At 40.9% G+C, this 14167-nt stretch overlaps 1 long non-coding RNA gene across 1 annotated transcript; it reads left to right on the top strand.

The window, feature by feature from the left end:
* Positions 1 to 868: 868 nt before the first annotated feature.
* On the top strand, positions 869 to 9785 carry LOC111609865. Its single transcript, XR_002753378.1, has 3 exons — positions 869 to 983; positions 8493 to 9351; positions 9463 to 9785. It is a non-coding gene; the product is annotated as an uncharacterized LOC111609865 (long non-coding RNA).
* Positions 9786 to 14167: the final 4382 nt, after the last annotated feature.

Below are 14167 nucleotides of genomic sequence, written 5' to 3' on the forward strand. Positions count from 1 at the left end.
AAGAAACTTTATTCATGTGATTAATAATAAATGATCATAAACGGTGATGCAGATTTTCATTCCCAGACTTTTCTTGGTTAACAGAACATCCTGTGTGAAATCTGGGAGCAGATGTGAACTCATAGAAACATTAAAAACATAAAAAGTCAAACCAGCTTTGAGCTCAGGTCGTATGAAAGGTGAACTGGGACGTTTGGGTCTGGATCTGCCGGTAAATCTCATGTGATGAGGGAGCAGAGCTGATGAAGGATGTTCCCTCTGTTCTGTTTCACTTTCTGTTCTCACGCATTAAAAACAACGGAGCTTTTGTTCAAAACCCGACAGATTTCAGTTCTTTAATGGCCTAATGAATCCAATCTGCATTATTTTATATAATCCCGCTAATAAAACGTACTGTCCCGTGCACAGTGAGCAATATCCTGGCATGGCGTGCCTCCACAGCCATATAGCTTTAGCAGTTGCTGGCAGGAGAGCCTGCCGCTTTATTGGCTTCTCTGACCTGGAAGAAGTCCAACCTGGAGTCTGCTGTAATTTCCCTGCCACCTGTGTGCCTGCCTGCTTGCCTGCCTGCCTGCTTGCCTGCCTGCCTGCTTGCCTGCCTGCAGCTGCAGCCTGCGTCCAGCATGGAGGCCTTGTCCCAGGGCGGCATGACGTCAGTTCCCGTCCTGGAAGACGGCCGTCCTGTTCTCGCTGTGGCCCGGTTTCTGATCTGCTGTTGGATGATTTAACCGCCTTGTTTGGTGACTTCAGCTCTGTGGCATCTTGGCAGGCAAGAAACATGACATTTTAGGACATAAAGAGGAAATATTCTGACATTTTCCAGTGTTTATGCCGACATTTACTCTTTATTGTTCAATGCAAAACAGAGACTGCCTCCTAATCCTAATCAGGACAGTTACAGGATGATGGTGAACAGAGAGACAGGCTTCAACAAGGTCTTCAGTTCCAGTGCCAACATTGGTGTCATCAGTCATCTTATCAAGGTGAGCGCTCTCTTCACGTTCCCCTCGTGATCTCTAGATTCCAGATTAGAGATATTTGAACATTTTAATCCAGACAACTTTTCTATTTCGGATATATTGAGTTAATAATAGTTAGATTGACATCACTAATATGTGGAGTAATTATTCTATCTAGCCAAAATGTCCCAGATTTAATTAGCATTTAGAAATTTCAATGAAAAAATGAAACATGTTCCATTTTCATTTTGCTACTGGGTCGATGGCAGCAAGTTCTGCTCTTCAGCACCAAACAAACAAACTGCAGAAATTTAATATCCACGAAAATCAAAATGTATCTGTGTCTAGTCAAAGTCCTGAAATGTAAACAGATAGTCAGACAAAACCGATTTTATGTTAAACGACTTGCCGTAGCTGTGGGCAGTAAGTAGCAGTCAGTGTTCCAACTAATCTGAAGAAGCCTCTGACTGAAGACACTTTGCTGTGTAAACACCTGGTGTAGAGGATGACAACTTTTATCAGGAACCAGAACCAGAACCAGAACCAGAACCAGCCTTCTTTCTCAGTTTGTTTTGCTCTTCCTGTCATTTCCTGGCTCTTTATTCTGTTTCTATAAACAGTTTTAATAATGAATCTGTGACCAGTGAAGTTTTCATGTTTTCTAATCTGATTATTATTGGACGGCTAACGCTGCGTTTCGCTAACCGTTCGTAAACGGGTCGGCAGGCCAGAACCAGAGCCTGCCTTTAGCTGGAAACTTCTTCCACATGTGAAACGTGCTCTGTAAATCTTTAAATCTTGTAAATCTTTACTTGCTGATCTCAAATGTAAAAATGAAAGTACGGCTCAGGTTGTGTCTGTTCCTCTGCGTTTTGCTGCGTGTGTGTCTGATTTGTGCTGCAGTCAAACAGGTTCAGCAGCTCAGGATAAAATTGCTGCTGATCTACTGCTGCTGTCGGCTTCATGCTGTTCACACACACTTTCTGGCCATTCGTCATTTTTACTGGGAAAGAGCCGCAGATGAATAGTTTTATATTTTTAGCTGAGCAGGATCCAGAGTTGAATCAGTTCAGATTTTCAGATTAACTTGATTTTAGTAAAAGTTACAAAAAAAGAAGTCAAATTAAATACTATTTAACAAACCAATAACTTACCAAAAAATAAACATGTTGAAGCCAATTAGACATCTACTGACCATACAGACATAAGTACACATACATTTACATTTGCATATGCATATGTAAACTCACATACATACATCTACCTTCCAGTATAAGTTTAAATAATTTCTTTCAAAGATCATAATTTGAGATCATTTAATTTTTTCCAGTTTCACACTGATAACTGAAACACAACTGGATTTTACTTTACTTTCTACGGTGGCCGACAGGTGCAAATGCGCAGCAAAAGAGAAAACATGCAAACAAAAAAGAAGACACCCCCGAATGAAATGCAGCAAACAAAAAGAGAGACGCAAACACCCCCGAATGAAATGCAGCAAATAAAAAGAGAGACGCAAACACCCCCGAATGAAATGCAGCAAACAAAAAGAGAGACGCAAACACCCCCGAATGAAATGCAGCAAACAAAAAGAGAGACGCAAACACCCCCGAATGAAATGCAGCAAATAAAAAGTGTTGAAAACGGAAGTGCTCCAGACCACTAGGGGGAGTCAAAGAAAATAGTATTCATTTCTATGGGGGTGTCTTCTTTTTTGTTTGCATGTTTTCTCTTTTGCTGCGCATTTGCACCTGTCGGCCACCATAACTTTCCTCTTCAAATGTTCAGATATTAACAAACTTTGTGAATTATGTTTACTCTTTTTTAACTGTAATAATTTCTGAATTCCAGAAGAAAACTTTTGTTCAGTGTTTTATACATTATTTCTAGTATAACATTAAAGTAATGTTAAAGTATTACTTTAAATTAAAAGTATTATATCAGTTGTTTTATTTGCATTGCTCCAGATTTGTGAGGAATATGACGAATAGTGAAAACCAGAGAGGAGTATATAATATGCAAACCTTCTGCATTTATTAAATCTTTTATTTTAAATATTATTCCAATAGTTTCTGCCATTTTAATTCTAATACATATAATATGAGGCTTGTAACTAAGTTTATACCTAAATATTTTGTCTCATAAACTCTGCTGGTTCCTCTGACAGGTTCAGCTCCTTCACCTTTGACCTCAGGAAGCTCTCATCATTTAAAAACAGGCTGTTCAACATTTCAACATCAGATCAGAAACACGTTTCTTCAGTTATTGCTGAATGAAACATAAAACAGGAGCGTTCATATTTTTGTCACACTTGTTCCTCTGAACAATGAAATCGTTCTTTTTCTCTGAGCGTCGCCGTAAAGCCGTACATATAAAGGAGATTTGTGGGCGGCCATGTGGGGGACGGCAGCGCTGCTGATTTTACAGCATCTGGAACTGATGATCTGCAGAAAACACCGTCAGCAGCGACGCAACAACTGGATGCAGAAAAACTATTTGATAATCCAGAATATCTGAGCTTCACCACACACTTCTAACATCTGTTAAAGTTAAACGCTTTTCTGATCCAAACATGAAAGACTTTGACACAAAAATGTAAATTATTTCAGTTTATTTTGTTCTTTAATTCAGTGGTTCCAAAAAGTGGGGCGAGGGCCTTTCAGAGGTACGTGAAACACCAATGGAGGGGCGTGAAACTCACCTCCATACACACTGTAATATAAAGAAGATTGGTTGCAGTATTTCTGATAATTTCCATATTGACTTTAAGAGTCCAACCAGCAACACAAGTCTTTCACCTTTATTGGAACATCATAGAATAGAATAGAATAGAATAGAATAGAATAGAATAGAATTACTTTATTCATCCCAGCAGGGAAATTATTTCGCAGTTACAGCATAGAGACAAGATCATGATAATTTATTGATTTATTTGCTTTGTAAAGGAAAGATCAGCACCATTATTTTATCTTCACGTGTAGAGGCACAATGTCTTGTTTCATCTGCGTTAAACAACTTTACCCAGACTATCAACATTATTTTGGAATAATCCATCCTGGGATGTTTATTACTTCAACAGATTTTGAGCGCTACCTTAGCTAGCTACTTCATCTATTAAAAGCAAAACCTGTAACTTTGGCTGATTGGGCGTAATCTTTGTAAAAGTACTTAAATGCATCTATATGGTAGAGCTAAAGCAATTTAATACAAAAGCACTTTCACAGTTCATGTCTTTTGCATCAAATATCCAGATGTTAGCTAGAGTAAATTATGGCTAAGCTAGCTGAGGATGCATCAAACTTCTCTCTTTTTTTTAACACAAATGAAATTAAATAACATATTCCTCAAATTTTTACTCTTTGAAAAATGTATCAGTGTTCTTTTTCTTTTCTTCAAATTTTAAGCAAATATTGATATGATAACTAGGCTCATTTGCTAAACTAGCATACCAGAACCGGTGCTACTGACAGAGGTCACAGGTCAACAGTTAAGCTACTTAGATAATACTAGCCATCAAATCTGATTAATGAATATTCAGCAGCTAAATACCAGACACATTTCAGAGTTATGAAATGCTAGCTAGGTTACCTTAAGCTAGCTAAGCTAATGGAACCTTTACATCATTCCAACTGGAGCTAATCTGTGTAAAGGTATATACTAGAGAAGAAGTGATTCTGCTTCACCAGGAGCATCTTTTTATGATCATATCTATATAGGACTTACCAAGGTTTAAAAAAGGCTAAACTTTTTATGCTGGGGAAACAGTTTTGAACTAATATTAGTTGTGTTAGCTAGCTTACTAGCCTTGGTTTCATTCACTTCTAGAGAATCCTGCAGTTTTGTAGTTTTTCTCAGATAAACATGATTCGATGTGCAAATTGTTCTTCAGATTGGATGTTTTTCAGAGCGTCACATGGACGGCCGGGCTGCCATGCATTAGACGCGTGTGAAGGCAAACCATGCTGCTCTGATCCCAAATCCAGTTGGATGTCATTTAGGTTCTGCTCAAGCCAAACTCTACAATTAGAGGGAAAAGATTTTGCTTCATCTGTCTCTTTTAGCATTGAGATGTAGTGCTGGGCCTTGGGATGCTAGTAACATCACATATGGAAGACATCATGCTGTTACAGAGCAGCTTCTAATAACAGTGTGGCTATGAGTTTAATAAAAAGGAATGGAACGAATTATGGCCCCATCCTAGTCAGGGCCATCATGTACTGCAGCGCATTAGCTTGGCCTCAGCCGCCAGCCCAGACCAGCACAGACAGGGAGGGGAACTGGGTTCAGAGCTGCGGTTCTGCAGAGGAACACACAGAGAGATCCGGAGCCTGTGGGAAGCCAGACCCGCCAGACCCGGCTGCGTCTGATGCGTAGTGACGGGACGGTAACAGCAGTCTGGCAGGGGTTAAACTGAGACTGAAAAGTGGTAAAGAGAAATCAACATACTGACGAGTCGAAACGGAGACAGAGATCCTGAACCTGCAGAGACGATTAGAGACCAGATCAGTTCTGGTCCTCAGATCCAACTCTGCATCGTTCTTCAGTTCTGTTCAGTCCACTTTAACCCGACTCCTGTCCGCTTTAACCCGACTCCTGTCCGCTTTAATCCGACTTCAGTCCACTTGTCTATAAAATCCGGTCCGTTGGTGAGGTGTAAATGCTAATCGACCTCTGACCTCTGACCTCTGGTCCTCCAAACCTCAGTCTGGGTTTGGTTGAACTGAACTCTGGTTCAGTTTGAATGTGAACGCCAAGCGGACTGGAGACCGCTCCAAAAACTGGACTACAGTGCAGGGCATTCTGGGTAAATACAACCAAAGCTAACATGTTAGCCTAGCGCCAGCAGCAGAAATGGCTCCTGGTCTTCAGCCAAAGACTAAAGAGAAATCCTCCAACACTAAAATCCTCCATCTTGTTTCCATCTGGTGAAGAAGGAAGTTGCTCTCAGCGTCTTCAGAGGTTTTTGTGTCGTTTCCTTCAGTGGTTCTTGGTGCAGCGCCCCCACAGGCCAGGAGGGGAACAGGTTGGTTTGGGTCAGAACCACAGCAGGTGGAGGTGGAGCAGATGATGGAGTTCTGGTTCCAGTAGAACCGGGTTGACTGGACCATCAGGAGGAAATCACCTTTAATCTGTTGTCCAGTTTTTTGCGATTCCAAGGTCAAAACCATCAGATCCCTTCATTTTTTCATTCTAATTCATAATTCTTAGTTTATTGCAAATTTTCTCCAAAAAATGTAAAAAACAAACAAACAAACTGAAAACTGATGCTAACTCTTCTCCCTCGGTCTTACCTGACATCACGTTATCGTCTGCGTTACAGAAACATAAAAATAGAGTTTAAGTTCTTTCAGTTATTATAATGTTTGCGTGTCCAATCTGTCTGCCTGTTTTTTCTCATCTTTTTTTCTTCTATTGTAGATTTTATAAGAGGTTTAATTTTGGAAAGTATCACAAAATTCCTCCCAAATATTTCTAAAGTGGCTCCACAACAGATCTCTGGAGGGATTGCTTCATGTATCTCTAACTTACATGAACCATAAAGTTTTATTTTGAAACTGTATGAATTTCCCAAGGAAATTAGCTGCAAACTTCCTTTAAAAAATCTGTTTTTGATTAAAAATCAGGAGAAGCGCTCACAAATCTCCTGGATGTGCTTTTTATTAAATCAATAAACCAACTCAGTGTCTGCTTCAGCCTCGCTCAGCCAGGCTTACCGTTTCATTTATGACCATAAGAACAAAAATGCATGACCACTAGAAACATCCCCTGTTGGTAAAGTCCGAAGTTTTATAAATCTATGATTTAATGAAAATAAAATATTTTAACCCAGCCTAAACAAACTTGATGTGAGTTTTCAGTCTGATAATTCCAGCAGTAATTTTAGGGATTTATGTTGTTTTACTGCAGTTCAGCTGGTCTGATTCATTATTAATAAATTCATATTTAACACATTAAATATGTTTTTATTCTTCAGTAATAAAAAAAACATTCAGAGCAAATGAAGGCAAAATGGAATCAGTAAGTTTTTCCTTCCTGGGTGGGCAGATTGGTTCTGACCCGGTTCTGACCCGGTTCTGACCTGGTTCTGACTCAGTTCTGACCCGGTTCTGACCTGGCATGAGATTAGATGGAGAACATCAGTTTTCAAGTCTAGTCTCAGACTCCCAGCTGGATTTAGATCTGCACTTTGACTAGGCCACCTCTGGATCCTGAATGTCAGAAGGTGTTGATAAAATCAGAAACAAACTGTCTGCAGTCGATGATTCCTTCTTAGAATTAAATCTTTTTGCAGATCAGTCTGTCCAGAAACGTTTTTATGTTTTATTTTGATCTGATTTAGACATTACATGGTTCTGTGAATTGGACCGAGACGCGGTGTGATGTGATTTTCTCCCTGCTGTGATGAACAGGAAGTAGAACATGAAGCTAGCATGGACCAGAGACAGTTCTTTTTCTCCTCTAGGTTTGAAAATGGACATTTTTCAGGTTTTGGTTCCTCTGGTAAAGCACAGCGCCACTAGTGGACGGGAGGGTTCACTACATCAGAATCTATTCAGCTAACAGTTAGCTAACTTGTTTCCATGTTTTATTGATTCTTTTTCTGAAAAGCCAAAAACCAAATCAAACGAAAAACTTTCTTTGTAAAATTATTATTATTAAAAGTTATTTTGATTTTTTTAATGCGACACTTCAAAATACACAGAAAAAACATTGATGGAAACACGATTTATGTCAGTTTGGACCTGGGTAATCGACAGTGAATGAATGAGTTATTCAGTCCGGATGAATTCAGCAACCCGTCTGGTCAACAGCATGACGTTTTAAATAAACCTAAGAATAACTGCAGGTTCTGGTGTGTAAGGAGGATTGTTGCTTGTTTGTAAATCATATTGATATCTGAGTCCATTCATAGCTGAACCTCAGTCATAATATTAAGATCCTGCTGAGTCTGTCATTGATTTCCTGCAGGCCTGACACTCACTGCTGCAAACCCAGAGGATGTAAGCTGGAAAAATATACATTTATGTTATGAAAAGATCAATTAACTCAGGGTTATGTCTGCATACATGGCCGCTCTCCACACACACACACATCCTGACACAAAATCAAACACATCTGCTAAACATCGCAGTAATTGCAGCTCCATCGATATCATATTACCTGCTCCTTTCGCTGCCTATTGATCCTGACGGCTGCGGCTGTTCATGCGCTGCATTCAATGCGCTCTATTAGCTGTTCCAAGTGTTGGGACTGACGATGCATCACAGCTGAGCTGAAGGGTGGAGGAGCACAGCGCCCATCGATCTCTGGCAACGGCAAGTGGCTCCGTCTCAGACGGACACGTTCTGGAGCCTGAGCCGCTCTGCAGGACGCTCACTGACAGAAAAACAACCAGCTAACCAACTAACTAACTAACTAACTAACTGAACTCGGTGTGAAGCAGCATTTATGAAAAGCAAAGAAAGATGAAAAATGTGCTGAATATGTTTTATTTTTGCTGTCTCGTCTCCCTTCGTCTTTTTGTCTCTTCAGGGTTTTTTGTGTTTCTGCGTCTCTGCAGAATCTAATGCCTGAACATCCGCGGCTGAAGCAGCTCCGTTTCCTCCTGAGTGCGACTTGCTTCTTATTCACCATTAACCTTTGACCTCTGAGGAAAGCGCTGGGTTATTACACGAAGAGACTCTCAGGCCCTGCAGGCAAATCTGATTTTGTTCTCCTCTCTGCTTCTAAAGCAGGAATTAAGCGAAGTCCGGCTCTCAGGGAACAGGTGCTATGCAGAGAAACGCGGCCCGTCGCCGGAGCACACATCGCTCGAAACTCATATTGATGAGAAAACGGACTGAAATATGACCAAAGAGAAAACTTTGAAAAAAGATATTTGTAACATTATCATGTTTCCTAACCATGTGAGCCCTGAACCGGTGGGTTTTATGTTGCAGATGAATTGAAATAAATACGGTTTTGACTCCTTTAATGAGACACACGAGTCCAAAGTTTTACAGTCACTGTCTGATGAACATGTTCTCTGCTCACGTTTTGTAATTCACCGCTTTTTCTTTTAACACCATAATAGCTTCAAACATGAGAAAACATTATGTAGAACATTTAATACATAATAATATCATAATAATACTGTCCAGTCTATTAATGTAGGGGGGATGCATTTTAATTTCAGAGCCTGCTAATATCTGCATCCTCTGTCTATTGTCCTGTTGATATGAAACTTATATCCTGAGCCCAGAGTCTGTTTTCTCATCAATATGTGAGTTTGGAGCGATGCGCGCTCCCGCGACAGGCCATGCGTTTCCCTGCAGAACATCTTCAATAAACTGTCTACTGACTCCATCCTCACGACTTCTGCAGAAATTTCTGCTCTACAAAAACCAACCAGGTAATGTCATGTCATTTCTTTCTTCCCGAAGGTCTAAACAAATCATTCCTCATAAAGAACTGATTATTGATTGAGTTTCTGATCCTAGTTATTATGTAAATCCTTAAACAGATGAATATAGAGGAAGTGGAGCTGTCCGTGGAGGCCGTCCCTGAAAGGCGATGGGTTCCCTGCAGACGTTCCCCAGCTCCTCTGTGGCTGTGAGAAAAGCCCGGTGACCCAGGAGCCCAGAGAGACTCTGAGTCCAGGCCTCTGCTGCGTGGGACGGAGCCCGGTTTAGATTTTAGAGCAAAGAGGAATGAGGCCTGATGGGAGCCTTTTGGAAGGTCACATAGTTTCACAGCACAAATCTGAGTTGTTCATCAAGTTATTCGTTTATAAATGTCACAGTTTCAAACCAAATATTTAGATAAAATGCTAATTCACTTGCTTGAAATATTTCCGTTTGGTTTCCATGGTGGATCCACTGCTTCCTGTTTCCTGTGAAAATATTCACCAAATAAAAACACATCGAATCGTTTTTCTAAAATCGTTAAAATCATATTTTACGTGAACCTTAATGTGACTCAAACTGAACGGTACCAGAGTTCACCGTTCTTTCCCCCACCGGACCAGCTGTTAGCTTCAGCCTCCAGAACCAGGTAATCTGGGTTTACACCAACGGTGTCCAAACTGTGGTTCTGGGGCCGTTTGTGTCCCTAGAAACAATTTAATTCGGCTCCTAATCTTAAGTCAAGAATGGTACAAATTTGGCCAACAAAACAACTGATGAGCCCAAAATGTGGAAACTGTCAGTTTGTCTTGTAATGAGGCAAAAACCTGAACCTTTGATGTTTCTGGGTCAGATTTTGTAATCTGGACTTCTTGTCTTTATTATCAGAACTGTGCGGTTCCTGAATAACTGAAGCATTAATTACTCATTTCACAAACTTAATGTCCACTTTAAGGGTCAAAGGTCATCTGCAGATGCCTAATTTAGGGTCACCCTGATTAACTGTAAATGATCCCCTCTATGGTGGCCCTGAGGCGCAAAGCACAACATTAACGGAAACACAACACAACGGAAACCCTAACCCTTATCAGTAATAATACACTGAATTAAATTCTGATATTTCAAATCTGTTTTCCAAGGATTTTTTTTCTTTCCTGAATAATTTCTTCACAGCAAAAATGGAAAGATTCTTGGATCGAAAGCAGAGCAGAAACTTCACCCAGCTGGATCTGGAGAACATATGTTTGAATGGATCCTCGGTTATATTTATTAAACTGTCATCACCAGGGCATGCAGATGAATTATTGTGAAATGCGAGATCCCTGATATTCATCCTGGGAATTAGTAATCAGGTTTGGCACATTGTCCTCGCTGCAGCCTTGATCTGCTAATTAGAGAGGAAATGTAGGTGCAAATCCGTTCTGATTTGCTGCCAGGAGCTCTGAAGTCTGGCTGCAGATGAGGATGTTGGTCTGGCGTCAGCACAAGCAGCTGGGACGTTACAGAGAGGAATGAGACATCTGAAGGAATTACTTTTAATATTTTAAGGCCTGATTCCCATTTAAGATCACTCTGTTCTTGTTAGCGAGCTAGCGGCTCGCCTTCCTCTGGAAAAACTGGGTCACTTCTGTCTCACGTTCAGAAACGGCTCATTTAAAAAGCGTCCAGATTTCCTACAGACCCTGAAGTAAACCAGCTTTATGCCGTTTGGGTTCATTAGACAGAAACATGTTGACAGAAACTTCAGGCTGAGCGATCAAGTGAAGGTGTCACATTCAGTTTGTCTGACTCCTCCACTTCCCCACTCCTTCAGACCTTCAGGTCAAGGGTCAACAGATGACCACTCTATCCAGTGACCACCAGGAGAACCAGAGGACAGCAGTTGTTCAGTCACGACTCTTCTTCAGGATACTATCATAATCACTGTATTGGAGCAGAGGATTCTGGGAAGCGGAGGGGGTCAGATGACCAGAAGTGACCCCTGGAAATGAATGCACTTTGAACTGTAACCCCAGAGCCGGGTGGAAGCCCACAGAGGGTTCTGTGGACTGGATCAGAACTGGGACCAGTTGCTGGAGTCCCTTCAGGAGCGAAGTGGGCCCAGAGGGGGCGGACTGAGCGCGCTCAGAGCGGCTCTGCTGCTGGGTTATTACTGAAAACAGAAACATGCTCTTCATGGATGGTGTTTCATTTTATAGAACAGAAAAAAAAGATTTGGTCATTTGAAAATGAATAGAGGACATTTGGTGACAGATCAACAATAAAACATCTGGAATGATTCATGCCTTTCTCACAAATTCATCTGGAAAGTGGATTTGTGTTATGATGCACTTATGATATTTATAGTGGAGACTAATTTATTCCCTCTTTTGATTTTTTTTCAGATAATATTTTCCACAACTCTGAACAGGAAGTGACCGGCGCCATCTTGGTGGTCCAGCGCAGCGCAAAGCATCAGAACGATGGGAGAAATATATCTAAAGAAAATGTGAGCTGTGGGGATCGACCCGTATGAGAGGGAGAACGGAAACATGTCAGACGGTGTGAAGGCGCTGTCTCTGACCTCCTACTGTGACATAGTTCACTGCTTAGTGAACAGGAAGAGTTGATCCAGCATGGAGGAGCTTCACAGCCTGAAATCCATCCAGTCAAATTTAAACGGATTTCTAGACGACGTACCAACTCTTGGTGTCAAAAACGAGGTTCTGCTGACTGGCAGAGTGAGTACATGTAGTAACAAACACAAGGCTACATGTCCTGTTAGCTAGCAGATAAAAGCTACATCAGCTAAGCTAACGCTGCTAGTTCAGCAGTAAGTACTACAGTAAATATCACTGATGTTTATCTGAGTATTACACAGGCGGACAGAGTACTGAAAAACTGCAATTAATTAATAGTTGTAATATACATATATTATTTATAAGTCAATTAGGAACGAGGCGAGAGCTAGTTCTAAACTTGTGGCTTGTTTATTGTTGTCATAGCAACTGACAGACTAGAACCACGCTGCAGGCCTTAATGCTCAAGTCCAATTTTTTGTGAAATTGGATTTTTGTGTGTGGTCGTTCACAAATGACCTAAAAGAGTTCAGCATGAGCAGTAGAGAGCGCCGCCGTGACGTCACACATAGTGAGCATGCTCAGTGTTTGTGGAAGTAACATGGATCCCAGAGTGAAAGTATCCATATACCTATCAAGATGGCTGTCAGCTACAAAGTTTTAGTCTCATGAAAACTATTCAGTTCTATATTATCTTGATTTTATTTATTCTGAAATTAATTTAAACCTTATATTGAAAACTATAAACAAAAAATATGAACGTGACAGAAGCTCCAGTCTGACACTATAATCTTAAAAAGATTGAAGTCCGTGTCCAGCGATCAGATTGATCGTTTATCAGGTGAAAATAAAATTTTACAGATAGACGCCGGTGACCCCTGCTTGACCTCAGCGTTAAATCAAAGCAACATGCTGCCGACCAGCGACCAGCTATAAACTAAACGGACGAGCATCGATCCCTGCATGCCGCCTGCACATCGCAATATCAGTGGAGCAGGACGGAGCTGCTGCATGCCTGTGTGTGATCAGGTGTGTGTGTGTGTGTGTGTGTGTGTGTGTGTGTGTGTGCCTCCATTTACCAGCCTGGCCAGAGTGCTCAGCTGTTTATGGCAGCCTGGTTCACAGGTCAACTGAGAGGTCAGAGGTCAGAGATTAATTAAACGCTGACACATCAGAACTTCCAGTCTTGTGTCAACTTCACATCTGACCAGCGGCGTTCATTTCACCTCCTGACCAACTAAAATATTTCCCGTGTTAGCGAGGACAAACTGCAGCTGGGTGAGGAAAGATGGCGGCTATCAGTATTACTGTGTTTGATAATAAATGCTAATAAATGTTAGCTCTCATGCTGCAGGCTTGATCCTGTTGTAGAATGAAACTGTTAGCAGAGCCTTTAGCTAACAGTTTCAGTCCGAGGCAGACACCCTGAATACTTTTTAGATGAGGCTTTCAGCTGTAACCAAACCCTAAATCCACCTTTTCTTTGCAGATAAACTCTATAAATATGACATTTAAGGTTCAATCTTTATGTTTCTCTGCACATTTTGACATTTTCATAAAAATTTCTTCAGTTCTGCATTATTTTGCCTAAAACACAAGTCTGGTCTGCTGTTCTGGTTTGGGCTGACATGACGCTGGTTCTGAACCCGGTTCTGGTTCTGCTGGAGGTTTCTTCCTGTTTAAGAGAAGTTTTTCCTTCCCACTGTCGCCGCCTGCTGGTCAGGAGGAGTGATGCTGCGTAACGTCTCAATGTTCTGCTGGGTTTCCAGATACAAACATTTCAAACTAATTAGAATAATAACCTGAACTTGATGCATGGATGATAACTAGGATTAATTTGATTATATTTTTTAAAGTGCCTCGAGTCGACATTTGTTGTGAAATGTCGTTATCGTAATAAACTGAATTTAATTAAAATTTGTAGAATGTCCACAAAACTGTAAAAACTAGAATCCAGTAGGATCTCTGAACTCTTTAAAACCCTTTTTATGTCTTATCTCTGTCAATAAACGTCACTTAAAAAGGTAAACTATCCCTTTAATTACCGGCCCTACAGTTAAAGATGTGAGTGAAAAGTAGCTGTAGTCAGCTACAAATTTAGTTTAGTGGTGTTCCTCTTCTCTTATTTTGTATTAAATTCAGTTGAAGTCTTTGCTGTTTGACTCTTAATGGCAGATGGATCCGTGAAAAGGCCTGAAACCCAGAAGAACTTCCACGCTTCTCTCAGAACATGCAGCTAATGCAGGACGGAGGCTGCATTAGGTTA

The sequence above is a fragment of the Xiphophorus maculatus genome, chromosome 10 (genome assembly GCF_002775205.1).
Source record: "Xiphophorus maculatus strain JP 163 A chromosome 10, X_maculatus-5.0-male, whole genome shotgun sequence".
Taxonomy (NCBI): Eukaryota; Metazoa; Chordata; class Actinopteri; order Cyprinodontiformes; family Poeciliidae; genus Xiphophorus; species Xiphophorus maculatus.